This window comes from Narcine bancroftii, chromosome 8, assembly GCF_036971445.1.
Source record: "Narcine bancroftii isolate sNarBan1 chromosome 8, sNarBan1.hap1, whole genome shotgun sequence".
Taxonomy (NCBI): domain Eukaryota; kingdom Metazoa; phylum Chordata; class Chondrichthyes; order Torpediniformes; family Narcinidae; genus Narcine; species Narcine bancroftii.
Window position 1 is genome coordinate 35,829,174 of NC_091476.1, and position 17,104 is coordinate 35,846,277.

The window sequence follows — 17,104 nt, forward strand, 5'->3', positions numbered from 1 at the left end:
TTGTACGAACATTTGTCTAAACCACCTTACAAAATAATTTTTTTAAAGTCCAACAAGAAGTCAAAGTAAGGCAGTGTCTATGGTTCATTGTTCATTCAGGAATCTAATGGCAGAGGGGAAGAAGCTGTCCTTGTGTCGCTTGAGTGCTTGTCTTTAGCCTCCTGTGTCTATTTCTCAATGATTGCAGAGTAAAGAGGGCATGATAGTCTGGATATTCAGAGTTAGTTTGGCCCCAAATATTGTGAAATTTATAAGTATCTGGTCTGTTGCTCTCTGGGACACCATCACAGTTTACCTTGGGGTTGCAGAGCTGCTTTCTTAAAGCACCACCTCTTGTTGATGTTCTTGATGGAGTGAAGTCTGGTGCCCATGACATTGCAGGCTGGGTTAACATCTTTTTATGAGGTTTTTGCTGTCCTGAGCATTGGCACCTCCATACCAGACAGCGATGCAACCAGCCAGAATGTCTCCACAGTTGAATCTCCTCAACTCCTCACAAATTTAAGCATAATCAAGCCTTCTTCATGATTGCATCAACATGGAGGCTCCAGAACAGGTATTGGAGATGTTAGCATGCAGAAATTTGAAGTTCTTGACCCTCTCCACTGCTGAGCCCTCGATGAGGACTAGATCATGTTCTCCTGACTTCCTTCTGAAGTCAACAATCATCTCCTTGGTTTTGCTGATGCTGAGTTCATAGTTAAGCACTGTAACCTGATCTATTTCCCTCCTGTACGCTTCCTCATTGCCGTTTGTGAATCTGCCTACAAGAGTGGTGTCATTGACAAACTTGTGGATAGCATTGGAATTGTGCCTGGCCACAAAGTCATGGGTGTTGTGTCCAAGTTGTACTTGAAAGGCTTGTAAGTTTAACACATTTCTTTACTCACATTCAGCGACTGGGTCATGTATTGATACAATATATCTCACTGCGCATGCACCACTCTCAAGAGTGATGTGGCTCTTACAGTGTTAGTGTTCATGCTCTAGCATAAAATAGTTCCAGGTTTCCTCACCATATACCAATGGATATATAATAAGTAGAGCAGTGGGGTAAGCACGCATCCTTGGGATGTGCCTGTGTTGATAATCAGTGAGGAGGAGATGTCGTTTCCAATTCATACTGACTGTGGTGTTCTGATGAGAAAGTCAAGGATCCAGTTGAAGAATGGGGTACAGAGGCCTAGAGTTTGTAGCTTCTTGACCAGCACTGAGGGAATAATGGTGTTAAAGGCTGAGCTGCAGTCGATGAGTTGCTGTTCTCAAGGTGATCCAGAGCAGATTAGAAAGCCATATTGTGTCTGCTGTGGAGTAATTGTGACGATGGGTGAATTGCAGTGGGACTAGTCCTTTACCTAGATATGTGTTAATTCTGGCCATGACCAACCTCTCAAAGCATTTCATCACAGTAGATGTTAGTGCTACTGGGCGATAGTTATTGAGGCAGCTCATCCTACTCTTCTTGGGCACTGGGATTATTGATGCCCTTTTGAAGCAGGTGGGAACCTCTGGCCACAGCAGAGAGAGATGAAAAATGTCTGTAACACTCCAGCTAGTTGCTTGGCACAGATTTTATTCAGGTGCCTGCCTGCTTTTTGTTCCTACCTTGTCAAAGGGCTCAGGCCCGAAATGCTGGTTACCCTTTACTTTCTATAGATGCTGTGTGACCTGCTGAGTTTCTCCGTGACTTTTATTGATTGCACTATAATCACAGCGACTGTCTACTTTTCTGTTTGTCCACAATATTAATGTTCGTTTTATGACTTTGATTGGCTAGAAATTCCCTTTACTCTGACAGCCCCACTCCAAAGTTCTTACAAAGAAACAGCTATGCAGCTCAAATATTGCAGAATATTAGATCCAAGGATATAACACAAAATTACCAACCTTTCATTTCATAAAAGCATTTATCCTGGATGTATTGATTGATGACTTCAAGCAATGTGTGGGAGTGAATTGCAGAATGTTAGGTTTCCCCTGCAACAAAGTGCAAGAAATGTAATTATAATTCACGTGTTGGGTGTACCATTCATCCTATTTGCAAAACAAAATGGATGATAAGATATACCATAGAAGATAGAGAAGAAAGGAATATACAATTGATTTGTATTCTTTACATGGAACATTTGAAACTATATTAGATTGCAAAACGTGATTTGTATGGAGATGCAAAACTATTCCATGAATTTTGATATATTTGTCATGCTCATTCAAGATGCTGCTAACCATGCAGTAGTAACATCAATGGGCATGCTTGCCCATATGATGCGTTTACAGCAGCAGTTTTAATGAATGAATGAGAGTTTATTGTCAAATGCACATGGCCATGTACAGATGCAATGAACGTCTCATTTGCTTCAGCTTTCCAGTTAATTAAAACACACTGGCACAAATTAAGTATAAAGATGCCACAAAAATGTACACAATAAGAACAAAAGCAAGAGAAAATAAAATAAATAATAAGTATTCTCAGTTGATCAGCCAATAATGCAAAATATAACGATTCTGTCAGTGGTACAGATAGATCTTTGGTGGTCTTGTATTATGGTTGGGGTGAGGGAGGGAAGTTCATGAGCCTGTCAGTTTTTTTGAGATATACAGCATGGTAATGGGCCCTTTCGGCCCACAAGCCCATACCAGCCAATTACACCCCATTGACCTCCACCTCTGGTACGTTTTGAACATTTGGAGAAAGCTGGAGCCCTGAGGAAATCCCACATAGACACTGGGAGAACGTACAAACTCTTTACAGAGAGTGCAGGGTTCAATCCCCAGCCCCGATTGCTGGCACTGTATCAGCATGCTAACCATGCCACCCTTTTTTAAAGCCTGCAGTCGCCTGCAAGCTCACACCAAGACACAAGAGAAACTTGTCCGTGAACTACTCTTTGCAGACGATGCCGCTTTAGTTGCCCATTCAGACCAGCTCTTCAGCGCTTGACGTCCTGCTTTGCGGAAACTGCCAAAATGTTTGGCCTGGAAGTCAGCCTGAAGAAAACTGAGGTCCTCCATCAGCCAGCTCCCCACCATGACTACCAGCCCCCCCACATCTCCATCGGGCACACAGAACTCAAAACGGTCAACCAGTTTACCTATCTCGGCTGCACCATTTCATCAGATGCAAGGATCGACAATGAGATAGACAACAGACTCGCCAAGGCAAATAGCGCATTTGGAAGACTACACAAAAGAATCTGGAAAAACAACCAACTGAAAAACCTCACAAAGATAAGCGTATACAGAGCCGTTGTCATACCCACACTCCTGTTCGGCTCCGAATCATGGGTCCTCTACCGGCACCACCTACGGCTCCTAGAACGCTTCCACCAGCGTTGTCTCCGCTCCATCCTCAACATCCATTGGAGCGCTTTCATCCCTAACGTCGAAGTACTCGAGATGGCAGAGGTCGACAGCATCGAGTCCACGCTGCTGAAGATCCAGCTGCGCTGGATGGGTCACGTCTCCAGAATGGAGGACCATCGCCTTCCCAAGATCCTGTTATATGGCGAGCTCTCCACTGGCCACCGTGACAGAGGTGCACCAAAGAAAAGGTACAAGGACTGCCTAAAGAAATCTCTTGGTGCCTGCCACATTGACCACCGCCAGTGGGCTGATAACGCCTCAAACCGTGCATCTTGGCGCCTCACAGTTTGGCGGGCAGCAACCTCCTTTGAAGAAGACCGCAGAGCCCACCTCACTGACAAAAAGGCAAAGGAGGAAAAACCCAATGCCCAACCCCAACCAACCAATTTTCCCCTGCAACCGCTGCAACCGTGTCTGCCTGTCCCGCATAGGACTTGTCAGCCACAAACGAGCCTGCAGCTGACGTGGACTTTTTACCCCCTCCATAAATCTTCGTCCGCGAAGCCAAGCCAAAGAAAGTACCTGGTATTCCCAGGAAGTATCCCATTCAAATACTGACCAGGCCTAAGCTTGCTTCAGAGATCAGTTTTCATTATGGCCACAGTTATTGGATAGAAACTGTGGTAGTACACCACTGGCCTACTGCAGGGGGAAACCTCTGTTCCTGCAGGAGAGTAAGGGGACAGGACAACACCTGGCCAGCTGCCAATCAGTTGGCCTGAATGGATCAAGCCCCACCTGGTCAGGTGTCAATCATCCTCCGGGATATAAGCCTGCGCTGGCCTCCAGTGGCCTCACATTGAGTTGCTGCAGCCACAGCCAGCCTGGCTCTGTGGAGGTCTTTGTGGATTAAAGCCTGTTGTACAGTCTTTACCTGTGTGTGTCTGATTCTGTCTAACAGTGCACCACAGAAACTGACCTTGAACATTCAAGTGGGGTTCAGCTGCAAAACTAAAACATCATGCAAGGAAGAAGGCCTGTTGAGGGCATGTCAAAAGGCACATTCATGCATGAGCTTTGCCAGAACATTGCTGAAGATAACCTAGGGCAGCATGGTTAGTGTAGCAATTAGCTCAGTACAATTACAATGCTGGTGACCTGGGTTTGAACCTGGAACTGTCTATAAGGAGTTTACACAATCTCCCCGTGACCGCATTTCTGATCTCCCCAAAGCAAAAAGAGAACTGGCATGGAGCACCGCTCCCATAAAGAATTTGAAGAGGTCCCACTGCAGTGAGAGATTGCTTAACTGAGCTGGCAACTATTGTGCAAACTTTCATCGACACCTTGGCTTAATGTTTCCTCAGTCTAGAGTCCTCCCATTACTGGGGACTAAGACTGAGGGTAAGTCCTTCAAAAACAATGGGGAGAATAACACAACAAGGTGCCACTGTGGTGGTAAGGGTGTGAATAGAAATAAATGTAACAATGTAAAGTGATATGTATAAGTAGAAACAAAAAATTTAAAGAAAATGATTTCAAAGTATGATGTAAATCCCTTGTCGACTTTATTTTTTATTCGCTCTTCTGCATTGGTTCAGCTCAGGGTCTATATGACAAGAGAATCTCAATATGATTGGTTCATATCTTGTGAAGGCTACCAGATAGAAAAATGAACTGACAGATTCAACCCTCAAAATCTGTCAGGATGGCACAGTTAGTGTGGTAATTAACACAATGCTATTGCTGAGACAGTGACCTGGGTTCGAATCTGCTGCTGCCTTTAAGTAGTTTGTAGGGTTTATATTTTCCCCCTGTCAACATGGGTGCTCCGGTTTTCTCCAATATTCCAGAGTTGTCCAGGATTTGTAGTTAATTAGTCACATGCGTGTCTTTGGGTGGCGCAAACATGTGGATTGGAAGCATCTGTTACCCTGTTAGATTTCTAAATTAAAAATTAAAATTAATACATGTTTCCGATTCAATGACTGAATCCAAATGACACCATTTGTACCACTGGCAAAAAAAAAAAATCAACACAATTTGGCCCTTCTCTCTATACTGGGGACATTCCAGCCTCTAAATGGACTAAGATTGATTATGTTACATCCTCTATACCAGTGAGGGAAATAATAGCAATGTTAAATGCCATGAGGGCCCATGATGTGAAGAGTTTCTTGCTACTGTCACTCTGACTGCATTCCAATTTTGAATTCTTCCAGGAATCCAGTATGAGTTCCCAGTTTCCTGTAGTTTCCCAGCAGTTACACTGAGACGTCTGGATACTAAACAAGCATTCTGTTTATCTGCCAGATTCATCATGTTAATAGTAGGCAATGTTCTAAGAGAAGTCAAGTTCATTCATATTTTTTGGAATTGATTGTATTGAAATTTATTTAACCACTTTTAAATTTTCCAAATTTTCTTTAATTTAATATTTATTTTAAATTATTGTTTTAAATGTTATAATAATTTGTATGTGACTAATTTTATTAGTTTTGGATTACTTTGGAGAATGTCAGCAATATCCACAGTTGTTCAAACAACTGTGACAGCTAATGCTGCCTAGGGCCATAATTTAGCCAGCTGTGAAAACTTGACAGAGCCTCACTGATTGGGACCCAGCTTTAGGGCCTTGGCTAGTATGTTATAGTTAGGCTCTGTGCAGCACGACAAGCCAATAGCAATCACACAGACACCTCACCAACTATTGGTATTTATAGGTAAGTATGGGTTTTAGAGTGGGTTATCGAACAATGTGCAGGCTGGATGGGACTATGATGTAGGTGGGATCAGAACTGTACACCTTGAAATCTCTATTGTGACTAATTTAATTTAGATATACAATTTAATTTAATTTAGTATGATAAAAGGCCCTTTGGCCCATGAGCCTGTGCCACCCAATTATATCCAATTGACCTACAGCCCTCAGTACATTTTTGAATGTTGGGAGGAAACCAAAGTACCTGGAGGAATCCCACGAGAATAATGTACAAACTCAGACAGTGCCAGATTCGAACCGCTTATGCTAACAATGCCAACTATATCATAGACTCTCTAACGACCATATTTTACACACTATGAATTAATTAAATTTGATCATCACGGAAATCCATTTCACAAACCATGTTACAATCTGCATACTGATCATTCTCTCTGTACAATGACAACGTTGCCGACTATCCATACTTGCGATACTTACTGTCTGTGTCAGTGTTGCTATAGTGATTGCTTCGTTGTCTCCACACTGATCATGTAACTGTTGAAACTAGCCATCTTCTGGAGTCGTGATAATTATTGTATTACAAATCTCAAGACCGGTGAATGAAGTGAAAGATGCTGCAAGGTGCCAGATAGAGCAAAATCAAAAGCTGTTCTCACGTCCAACTGCAGGAAGTTTTGGGAAATGCACGCTTCAACTTGGAGAGTTTATAACTTCAACAAGTACAAGATGTTTTTTGTGCTCCATCCAAATCGAGTCCAAGTTCTTTACTTCTTATTTAGAAGAAAGATCTCTGGATTTTTTGGAATGTTGCTTTTTGTGATTTTATTTAATACCTGATTTAGATCTTCCCAAAACATTTCCACTTTCTCACATGCCCAAATTGCATGTACTGTTGTTCCCATTTCTTTCTTACAGCGAAAATATCTATCTGATACCGTAGCCTTAGCTGTAGCAAAAAAATTTATTATGTCAACCTGGAAATTAGAAGATAGCCTGAGAATACAGCAATGGTACATAGAAATGAATACATGTATTCCATTGGAAAAAATAACATATAATTTAAGAAATAACATCACAGTATTCGAACAAATTTGGGAACCGTACATGGAACATAACAGAGAAGTCCTACCGTGAACCTCCACCACCTAAAATGACAGAAGGAGAAGAAGACGAAATGAACTGACCCAGTGTGTAAAAGTAGATGACACAAATTTCTTGTTTATTTTCATTGTGTGATGACATTGTTTAATGGGTTTAATGTATCATATATGTTGTAGAGTGGGTGGGGAAGGGGGGGGTGAAGGAGGGAGGGAAGGGAGGGGGAAAAGGGGAGAAAAGGACACTGTTTATATTGAAGAGGGAAATGTTTGTGTGCATTTTGGTCAATATGGTTCGTAGTGTGAAAAATAAAAAAAATAAAAAACAAGTACAAGATGTGAGGTGTTTGAATTCTTTAGAGATCTTTAAAAATACATAAATTTCTTTCATTTTACGAGTCCACTTTTGGAAGAAGAGAAGGCAAGCAGGGATAGGAACCTTCCAAGGAAGGCAAGAGTTGTAGTTGCACATGTGGTTCTGGTCTAAGTTCCCTAGCAGTTTCCATGCAAATATATTGCAGAAAAAAAAAAGATCATATCAACTATCTTTGTTCCATGACTAAAAGTTGTGGAGCCATCAAACACCAAGTTTAACACTCAGACAAACCATGTTCTCAGAGACTCTTCCTGGCAGCTATCTAAGTAGTTATTGGAAAGGATTCTCAGAGACAGGATTTACCTGCTTTTAGAAAAGGTCTTTAGACTATCAGACCATAAGGCTTAGGAACAGATTTAGGCCATTCAGCCTATCAAGTCTTTTTTTCTCTCAACCCTATTCTCCTGCCTTCTCCCCATAATCTTTGACACCATTACTAATCAAGAACCTATCATTCACTGCTTTAAATATACTCAATGACAGCCTCCATAGCCATCTGTGCCCATAAATGCCAAAGATTCAATGCGCTCTGGCTGAAGAAGTTGTTCCTCTCGTCTGATCTAATAGGTTGTTCTATTTTCTGAGCTGTGTTCTCTGTTCCTCGACTCTCTCAATGCTGGAAACATATTTTCCACCTCCAATTTATCTAGCTCTCACAATATTCAATAATGTGTGGGTAAGTTTTGTGTCTCATAAATTTGGTTGAGTTGTCTGAGAAAGCCATGAGATGATTGATGACCAATGTTGTCGACATTGTCTTAAGTAAAGCATTTGACATGGTCTCTCATGGTAGGCTGGTGCAGAAAATTAGGCCACAGTAGGATACACAATTAAATGGTAAATTGGATCTAAAATTGGTATGCTCATAGAAGATGGATGGTAATAGTAGAGGGGTGGTTTTCATCTCAGAAATTTTCCACATGGATTAATGTAGGGCCCTCTGCTGTTAGCCATGTACGTGTATTAATGATTTTTTGAAAATGTAAGGGGTTTGATTAGAAAGTTTGCAGATGACACAAAAATGGTGGAATTGTGGATCAGATGGAAATTTGGGTGGGGAAATAGCAAATGGTGTAAAAACACAAAATGCTGGAAAAACTCAGCATATCAAGCATTATATAGTAAAGAAACACTAAAGATTATCCAACATTTTAGGCTTGAGCGCTTCGTCAAGGTAATGCACAAAATGTGGGCAGGCGCCCAAACAAAATGTTGGTGGGGGAGGGGTGGGAGGAGGAGCAAAGTTCCACAGGCAGAAGGTAATATGTGGATTAGGTATGGAGGGCACACCAACAAGAAGATGAAGGAGGATAGCTCTGTGAATAGAGAGGGAAGAGAGTGGGGAGCTGAAGGAAAGGAGAGAGGGATGGGGAAGAGAGGGAGAATGGGAAATAGGCTAACAGAAACTGGAGAAGTTGATGTTAATGCCATCTGGTTGGAGCGTGCTCAAATAGGGAATTAGGTGATGCTGCTCCAGTTAATGGCAGATGGAGTTTAATATGAACAATTAAATGTCACAAGTTATTTTAATAGTTTTCAAATGTCTCTAAAATACAGAGAACTTACAATTTTTCAAAATTGAATTATATAATTTGGAAATATTATGTTGTTTAATGAGAAAATAAAGATGATTATAAGCATTAAAATAAACAAAATAATTTTAAAATGTGACAAGTGTCATGGAGTCACCAGCACAGATACAGGCCCCTTGACCCAACATCTTGCCAACTAAGCAATTGTTAGAAATTGTTCAGCCTGTGTTCAGCCAGGAGTGTATCTAAGGAAAATAGTGCCTATGGCAAGCATTGAAATTGCATCCCTGTCCAAACATCTGACACCCATCTCTTCAATAACTTTGCCATAATATCAGCTCAAAAATACAAGTCAAACTAGTTAATCTTTTAATTAATAAATTATGCCATGACATGAAAATTGTAACTGAACCTTCCTTGTTTTCACTGTTCCAGTGGAACCTCTCAAATACAAAAGTATTTGTTTTAACTTGCTGAAGGATGTCTCACAGCTGGCAATAGAAACTGCAATGGTTAGCATTTCTCTGTGAAGACTGTTGAGTGTTCCCTTCATGATGCTTTCCATTTCCTCCTTAGCTGTTAATCCAGCATCTCCCAAGTTCGCATCAGCCATTCATTTTTTCATCTTTCATCTTTAATATTCCATTCTCGACAAGGACCGAGTCCTTCTTCAAGTGATTCACTAACCAACATTCTCCATTCTCAACAGGGATTGAGTCCTTCTTGACTTAGGGATTGAGTCAAGGGATTGAGTCAACATATTCCATTCTGGACAGGGACCAAGTCCTTCTTCAAGTGATTCACTAACCAACATTTTCCTCTCATCATCAAAATGATCTCAGAGGGCGTTCACATCCAGGGCAGCGTCGTGGAAGTTCACGCTAGAACCCTGAAGTTTCTTTTGAAGATTGTCGATGCAAATGAGTACTTTGTTCCAAAATCCTAGCAAAGTCAGAAAATTGTAATTCAACAGGTGGCTGTACAGCTGCCTTGCATCACCTCTTGATCCACTGGTTCTCAGTATCTATCTCTATCATGTTCTGGAGAACTCAAAGTATCTCTTCAAGGTACTTGTTGATGGGCTTCACTGTTTCTGTCCTTGCATTCCACTTGGTTTCAAACTCAGACTTAACAGCCACAGGCTGTTTTGAGGTTTTCCCAGCGCTGGGTTGAACAAGAGAAAGCCATGTAGGGAACTTCTATGGTTCCAAAAAACATGACCATCCTGCTTAGCTGCATGTACATCCACTATGTTGAGTGAGTGATTGTCACAATTCACAAACACTGCCAGTTTGTTCTTATTTATTCTTTGATGAACACCACTTCTTTGTTCAGCTATCACAGCAGTGTTGTTAGAGCACTGTGACCGTCCATCTTGTCGCTCCATTTCATCCTTCACAAGCTGTTTCAAGATGGCTTCAACCAAGCTCTCACCATCCTTCTGGCTTACCTGGATAAAACCAAGAAATGCATCTCTAATACGGACTGTGTTCCTCTCAAAATCAACTTCCAAGTTCCTCACTACTTCTGACAACTTCTCATGGTGTTCCTTATCAGAAGTCAAGTCAAACATGACACCATAGAACTTGGCTTTATGAATACTTCTCAGTAAACTCTGGTGATCAGTGAATACTATCATGTGGATAAATTCATTCTGGACTCGCAGTGAAAGATAAGACGAGGATCCACGATGACTTTCCAAATCAGTGTGGTGTTCTTTTAAGACAGGGTCAAAGATGGTCAGTAGTTTCAGTAAGCCAAGGAAATTTCCAACATTGGAGTAATTCCCTGTGTCCTGGCAAAACCAGGTTCTGAGTCACAAGAAATTTTATGGAGTAAAGGATTCTCATCAAAATATCATGTCACTTCTGCTTTTCCTTCTCAATCTCTTATGTCTTTTACATAGAACATATCTGATTTTTTTTTTCCATTCTGAAGTGTCTCCCTACATTTCAGGAGTAGCCCTTCCCACAGGAATGACCAAAATTCCAAATGTGTATATCACACCAAATACAGTAATTAAGGATTGCAGTAATTAAGGAGGCAGAATTTGCAATGCCGCTGCAGTGACGTCAACATCGACATCTGACATACGTGGGCTGTACAATGCTACTCCAGCAATGTCAAGTGTGATGTGAATTGCATGTCATCGATTTGTGCTATTCATTAGCCTGTTGTTCATAGAATGCCTGCAGTTAACTTCAGACTGTAAGCATTCTTGAAAATTTACTAGGGGTCAAGGAGGTAAAATATTAGAATGGGAATGACTCCTTATTCCCATTCCAATCTTTTTATACAAAATGCATTCTGGGAAAATGGCAACAACTTCGTGGAGCAGAGCAGAAGTGTTTAAAAAAAACATGACTGAAATACCACATCAATAACTCCTGTTTCCAGCTAGATTTCTTTCCATTTCTTTCCACTGTGTAAAGCATTCCCAATGATTCTTAGCAATTTCATGAACACTTATCCTTCCAGATGCTCTCCACTGGTTGAACCCACTTTCCAGCTCCAATGATAATTGATGGTCTGACTGGGAATAGAGAAGACAACAGATACAAAATGCAGAATTTTTAGAAAGGGACTAGAGAAGCCATGAGTGAGTCACTTCCTCACCACAACCATTTCCCAATTTCCTTGTAGCAGATTTCAACAGGGATTTTAACTGAAGACTGTCACCAGCAATTGGAGTCAAGTGACTCAGTTAATTGGAGTTGAAAAGTTCAGAAGCTGATTGGGCAATAGAGATCAGGTGATCCAGGGAACTTGAGACACAAGGTGGTAGTAATTCACTTCAACCCAGCAGTCTGGGGAGATGGTGTTATTAATTGGAATTCCACACAGTAGTGAGTAGAAAATTTACAACTAATTAGTTTTTTCTACATCCTTAGGAGCCAACTTTTGTTCATTGAGCAGTTATTTGTTGGTAGGAAAGGCCCCTCACTGTTCTGGAAATACTTCAAACCCAACTTTATTATTTCTGTTCTCAATGTGCAAGGCAGAATTGCTTTACCAGTAACCTTGTTAAACATCAGAAGTCCAATGTTATGCTGCTCAATCACTGCTAGTATGATAGTTTGAGGCTCTGACATCATCCAGTTCACTTGGTTCAGTGTTGTCAGGTAAAAACTCATTGATAAACTCAACATCTTCACCACCACTGTTATCTTCTCCTCCATTCACATCTGTATTCCCTGTTGCAGCCTCATTCTTAATCTTGTCTTATTTGGATTTACCTGATGACTTCCTCCTTGACTTGTGACACATTTGGCCTTGATTCACCTTTGGATTCTAACAAATTTATAGCAGGTGCAGACTTCTCCATGGAATTTGTTGAACTACTTGATCTGGGCTTTTCCAAGAAGGGCACAAGAACTTGCTTGACTTCCTCCAACTTTTGTCTCTTCTGTCCTTCACTTTCCTTTGAAGAAATGTTTCATGGTCTTTGTACATAATTCTATGAAATAAGGAAATGACCCTTTTATTAAGAACACTAAATTTCATAGATGTTGCACAAAATTCTAGACTCCCCCACCCCTGGTTTATGTGGGAAAATGGTCTTGCTGCCAGTTGGCACTGAGCAATGGTACTGTGGTCATGTTGTCTCAGCACTGTATTTTTAACTAATAATTTATATATGTGGTTTAACAATCTGGCCACCCGTGTGCTTCTCACCCACAAAAATCAAAGACAGATCATCCATCTGAAGAAAATTATTTTTTTAATTATCTGAGGATGGCTTGCTTGACTTTAATAGAAACTGCTCAGTGGTGCCTAGGGCACTTGCCAACCTGTCATATCTTCAGTGTGCCACTATGTTCAGCCCATTACCCTCTAACCTTTTCCTATCCATGTATCTGTCTAAATTAGTTTTAAAGTTGTCCCCAGCTTTATCACTTCCTCTGGAAGTTCATTCCAAATAGCATTCCCTATATGAAGAAGTTCCTTCTCAGGTCCTTTGTAAATCTTTCTTCACTCACCTTAAATCTATACCCTCTAGTTTAAGTTCCCTTACACTTGGGAAAAAGGCTATTACTGTTTACTTATTTATTCAATTTCTCCTTATAAGTTAAGCCCCCACCAGACTTGGTAACATTCTTGTTAACTTCCTCTTTGGTTCCTAATGAAGAGCCTGTTAAATCACTGAGGTTTTGGACCCTGTATCCTGGTTAAGTGGGCAAGGATCTGAGATGTGGTTCACCATTTGTCACCAAGGCTGCTGAGCCCATTCATAGGGTGAGCCTTTAGTACCGGAGGGCAGCCAGGACTTGTAGCTACTTCAAGATTTAAACTTTTGGGATTGGCAACAACAGTCAGTGAAATCTGGTTCAATGTGTAAGCACGTTATATTGTACTTTTTGTTGGAAGGTGATTGAGATTGGGGTGTGGTTTTCAATTTACAGTGGCAGCTGTACATGGCAGAACCTCTGGGGAGGAACTTCAACATATCGAAGAAGATGACATTGAGGAAAGACAGGATGATGAATGAGCAGTGAAGGTCCAATAGGTGACTGTGTGTTAATCTGTGAAAGCCACAGACTGAAAAGTGCAGATTCTAAATGATCCCTGAGCTGCTGCCTTCACCGTCATGCCCAACATTTCAAAGTGACACACACATTCAGGAGAAAGAGGCCGAAGGATCATAGGCAAGCAGCAGAGTGTTAGTTTAATTTGGGCATTATGTTCAATACAGAGGTGCTATACTCTTCTGTGTTCTACAAATTAATAACCAGAGCCCAGAATTAAAGATCCAAATCAGAACATAGAAGGAAGAAATTTGACCCAGGGAATCAATGCTCCTGTGGAATAAACCTGTCAAGACACATTCCCTGAATCACCCAGGACCTTTCAGTAGATTTCTTGCTTGCCTTATTGACCTCTATTGGCTTCTGGTTAAGCTATATCTCAATTTTAAAATGTTTATTCTTTCTAAGCTTCTCTCTCTCTCTCTCTCTCTCTCTCTCTCTCATATATATATATATATATATATAAATGATTTGGGAGAGAGTGTAGTGATTCTAAGTTTGCTGATATAATTACATTGAATGCAAAAACAATTGTACAGAGGATGTGGAGAGTCTGCAGAAAGATATGGATAAGTTGAGGGAGTTGACAAGGGTCAGGCAGATGGAGTACAATGTTGGTGAATGTGAGGTTATCCACTTTGGAAGGAAAAATGGAAGCAAATTATAATTTGTACGGCAAGCCTTTGGAGCATGCAGCCATGCAGAAGGACTTAGGATTGCTTGTGCATGAATTGCAAAAGGATAGTTTGCAGGCTACCAAGAAGGCAAGTATAATGTTGGCCTACATTGCTGAAGGGATTGAATTTAGGATCAGGCAGGTTATACTGCAACTGCACAAGGTACTGGTGAGGCTGCATCTGGAGTACTGCATGTAATATTGGCCTCTTTACTCGAGGAAGGATGAACTGGCTTTGGAGGTGGTGTAGAGAAGGTTCACCAGGTTAATTCCAGAGATGAGTGGGTTAGTTTTGAGGAGAGATTGAGTCATCTGGGGCTGTACTTGCTTGAATTTAGATGAGACGAGATCTTATAGAAACATAAATGTATGAAAGTCATAGATAAGTTAGGGGCAGGTAAGTTGTTTCCAATGGTGGGGAAGACTAACTAGGGGACATAGCCTCCAGATCCAGGGTAGTAGATTTAGGATAGAGATGAAGAGGAAATGCTTTTCCCAGAGAATGGTAAATCTATGGAATTCGCTGCCCATTGAAGCAGTTGAGGTGACTTGATGTGTGTGTTTTTTATACACACACACACACACACACACACACACACACACACACACACACACACACACACACACACACACACACACACACACACACACACCCCTCCCCCCCCCCCAGATTGGACAGATTTTTGCAAAGTAGGGGAATTAAGGAAAATGGGAAAAGGTAGGTGGAGTTGAACCTATCATCAAATCAGCCATGATTACATTGAATGGTGGAGCAAGCTCGACAGGTGAGATGGTCGACTCTTGCCCCTATTTCTTATGTTCTTGTGTTCTCTCTGATGTGTCCTCCAGTTGTGCCAACGTCTCCCAATCTCCAAACTTTGCTCACCTTTTGGATAAAATACATAAACCTGAAGTAGAAATATCGACCACCTGTGTTCTCTGAGGAAATCAAAACTGCCTCTCCGATCTCACTCGCTGAAAAGGCATCCTTGATCATGATTAATTATAAGCACACCCTGCACAAAATGTATTTGTTAATAGAACATCGAGAAAATGGAGGCTGCACAGATTTTCAACTTATTAACATGCAAGGCACTGAAAAATTAACATTTGTTACTTCAGAAGTCCCCTAAAGGTTGATGACAATGAGCAGAGATGTAGTGGTGAGTGCCCTCAGCCTGATTTCCCAGCTCCTGATTACCCATTTAATTTTGATGCTGTTGACGACAAAATGAGCAAAAATATAAGATTCACAGCATGCAAGTTCTCTGACATCAGAGAGCAAAATATTAGCATATTTTCTGAGTTTAAGAAGAATGTGCAGATGATTTAAAAGAATAATTAGTTCAGATTTAGCTGAAGTTGACAGGAATTGGAGAACCCCATGTTGAGGAATATTTCCGCTCTTCTCAGGTCTTTATACCCCTGTATTCAAGATTCCTCTGATGTTGATTTTTTTTGTACAAAGCCAGGGTAATTTTTTTGTTCCCTTTTGCAGACTGATTTCAAATACATCAGCAATTAAATGCATGCATTATTAAAGCTTGTGCGACTGTGAGAAAATGTTAGAATCAGTGGAAAAGATTAAATTCTATGCATATTTCAAGTTGTGTGAACAGAATAGATGTCTTTAAGGAAATGTTCATCAATTGTGTGCTGGCTGAAAAGAGTGAGGAATGACTTGGATACAGATTTCCTGGACAATTGGATGGGTTGTGGTGCGAGATGGTGTCAGAGTGGTGCTGAAATGCTTTTTGAATGCTTGTTTTGTGGAAGGCTCAGGAGTTGAATGCCATTTCCTGTGCTATCCCTTCTAACAGAATCAGAATTTATTGTCATGAACAAATCATGAAATTTGATGTTTTGTGGCAGCAGTACAGTGCAATCATTCATATTATGTCTTAAAACATTATATTTTTTAAAAGTGCACGAAAAGTAAGGCAGTTTCTCTGGTTCATTGACTATTCAGGAATCTGATGGCAGCAGGGAAGAAGTTGTCCTTGTGCAATTGAGTGCTCGTCTTTAGTCTCCTGTACCTTTTTCCTGTTGATAGCAGAGAGAAGAGGGCACGGCCGGGTGGTGGAGGTCTTTGAGGATAAATACTATTTTTTTTGGACTGCCTCATGTAGATGTCCTCGATGGAGTGAAGTCTGGTGTCTGTGATGTTGCAGGTTGAGTTAACAATCCTTTGGAGTTAATTCTTGCCCTGAGAGTTGGTGCCTCCATACCAGGCAGTGATGCATCCAGTCAGAATGCTCTCCATGGTACATCTGCAGAAGTTTCCGAGAGTTTTCGGTGAAATCCCAAATTTCCTTGGACACTTCACAAAATGTAGCCACTGGCAAGTCTTCATGATTGCATCAACGTGGAGGGTCCAGGACAGATCCTCGGAAATGTTGACACATAGGAATTTTAAGCTCTTCACCCTCTCTACTACTGAGCCCTCATTGAGGACTGGGTCATTTTCTCTTGACTTCCTCCTGAAGTCGACAATCATCTCCGTGGTTTTGCTGATGCTGAGCACCAGTTGGTTGTCGTTATACCATTCAATGGAATGATCTATCTCCCTCCTTTATGCTTTCTCATTGACATCTGTTATTCTGCTGACAATTGTGGTGTCATCAACAAACTTGTAGATAGCACTGGAATTGTCACGGGTCATTGGTGTATAATGAGTGGAGCAGTAGACTAAGCACACATTCTTGGGGTGGGCCTGTGTTGATAATCAGTGAGGAGGAGATGTTGTTTCCAATTTGTACGAGAAAGTAGAGGATCCAGTTGCAGAGTAGGGTACAGAGGCCAAGAGTATCTATTTTCTTGATCAGCACTGAGGGAACAATGGTATTGAAGGCCAAGCTGTAATTGATGA